Source organism: Panulirus ornatus, chromosome 5 (assembly GCF_036320965.1).
Source record: "Panulirus ornatus isolate Po-2019 chromosome 5, ASM3632096v1, whole genome shotgun sequence".
In the NCBI taxonomy this organism is placed as follows: Eukaryota; Metazoa; Arthropoda; class Malacostraca; order Decapoda; family Palinuridae; genus Panulirus; species Panulirus ornatus.
Genome location: NC_092228.1, coordinates 31,537,333 through 31,539,533, shown reverse-complemented (window position 1 = coordinate 31,539,533; position 2,201 = coordinate 31,537,333). Strand labels below are relative to the sequence as shown.

Below are 2,201 nucleotides of genomic sequence, written 5' to 3'. Positions count from 1 at the left end.
ACAATTCACCATTTTGTCCACATAATTAGTTTATGATACGCTTGTTGTCTGTCTCGGACAATCACATGTTTACCAAATGGCGTACTAGCTACGTCTCTTCGTTGTATATCAACTGACTGTTATATTTCTCTCTTGTGTCTCTCCTGATGATGTGGTTATTACATGAAAGTGCACTTGGGAACTTGTCATGCTTCATTTTCCCCGTGGACTCATAGGAATATACTTGATCACGCGCAAAATTGTGATCCTTTCCAATATATATATATATATATATATATATATATATATATATATATATATATATATATATATATATATATATATATATATATACATATATATATATCCTTCAGTATGTTTACTTTCGATAATGAGGGACAGAAGAATAAGCCAAGCAAGTAAATTTCGTCAAAGACATCTCTCTTTTCTAAACGCTGCCTCACAAAGATTTTCATTAATTCAAATTGAAGAAACAGACGTATTTTCTATTGTCTGGTTAGCTCAGTGGTAGAGCGTGAGTCTCACACACTCAAGGTCGTGGGTTCGAGACCCACACCAGACATATTTTTTGTCTTTTTCTTGTTTCATTTTGTCCGCATCACATGTGTGCAACATTCAGTATGTTCGTCCAACGTTATAGTGAAGATCTTCACAATAAATTGGGGTTTTCGACCTTATCTGAAAGGGTCAGGTCCACCAAGACGTCCTTGAAATCTTCCAGAAGCTTCTGGCGATCCTCCTCCAACTGCTGGGCACATCCGAGTTAACATGGGCCGGACATCGGTTGTGGAACGACTTAATCTGCTTCCGGTAGTTAGTAGGGATGATAATGAGGGCTCTGACCTCATACCAGGTCAGCTTAGTTCCAGTCTATTACTTAGTTCCAGTCTATTGCTTAGTTCCAGTCTATTGCTTAGTTCCAGTCTATTGCTTAGTTCCAGTCTATTGCTTAGTTCCAGTCTATTGCTAAGTTCCAGTCTATTGCTTAGTTCCATTCTATTGCAACGACAATAAAAAAGTAAAACTCATTTCTTCGTGGAAAATTGAGAGGAAAACACGAGAGGAACATGAAGACTTACCCTGTGGTTATTTTGCCGGCTAGTCGGCAACGGTCGGTCAAACAGTATTTTGCCGTGGTAATCTCAGTGCTTTATATAATACTAAGTCCCAATATATGTTCTTGGGGGCGTAGCTCAGTGGTAGAGCGCTCGCTTGGCATGCGAGAGGACCCGGGTTCAATTCCCGGCGCCTCCATTTTTTATTTGGGAAATTCATTGTTTTCAGTCTTGTATATATATATATATATATATATATATATATATATATACATATATACATATATACATATATCGTCCGATCAGGGAAGTTAAGCAACGTTGGGTCTGGTTAGTACTTGGATGGGTGACCGTCTGGGAACACCAGATGCTGTTATCCCTGGTGATAGGGAAGAAAGAATACTTGCCTCGTATTCCCTGTGTGTCGTACAAGGCGACTAAGAGGGGGGGAGCGGGAGGCTGGAAATCCTTCCCTCTTATTTTCAATTTTCCAAAAGACGGAACAGAGAAGATATAAAGATATTGTAAAGATGTGACTAATATAAGATATAAGAATGAATGGAAGATACGGATGTAGCTGAAACAAGGAGTAATGAAGATTAAGGTGCAATGAAAATTATTCTGTAGTGAAGATAAATACATATGTTGAGATTTTGTATTGAACATCAAGAAGTAATGATAATGATGAGAGTGTAGTGACGATGAGGGTTTATTAGGGAGTAGTGACAATTGCCTTTACAATGATAATAAGGAGGTAACACAATGAGAAACACAAACATTCCAAAGCTACGTTCAAATCAGACTTTGAACTAAGTTCGGTAAACAGAAGGATGATGTTAAGATGAGAGTGTAGTGAGGAAGAGTATAGTGATGATAAGGATATTGTCAAGATAGGTTGTGGTGAAGAAAAGAATGTAGTGAAGATACGAATGTAGTAGAGATAAGGGTTAGTAAAGAGTGAAGTTTGTTCAAAATGATTATGTAGTAAAGATAAGAACTATTCTTAGTGAACATTAGGGAGTACAATGATGATGGTATGGTAGAAATAACAGTGTAGTGAAGAAGAGGATATAGTGAAGATATCATTTAGTGAAAATAAACTAGTAATGAAGATACACGTTAGTGAATATGAGGTTGTTGTGAACT

The 2,201-nt window shown here is 37.2% G+C and overlaps 2 non-coding genes across 2 annotated transcripts; both read left to right on the top strand.

Moving 5' to 3' along the window:
• Positions 1-490: 490 nt before the first annotated feature.
• On the top strand, positions 491-562 carry TRNAV-CAC (transfer RNA valine (anticodon CAC)). The gene has a single exon. It is a non-coding gene; the product is annotated as a tRNA-Val (tRNA).
• Positions 563-1,182: 620 nt separating this feature from the next.
• TRNAA-GGC (transfer RNA alanine (anticodon GGC)) lies at positions 1,183-1,254 on the top strand. The gene has a single exon. It is a non-coding gene; the product is annotated as a tRNA-Ala (tRNA).
• Positions 1,255-2,201: the final 947 nt, after the last annotated feature.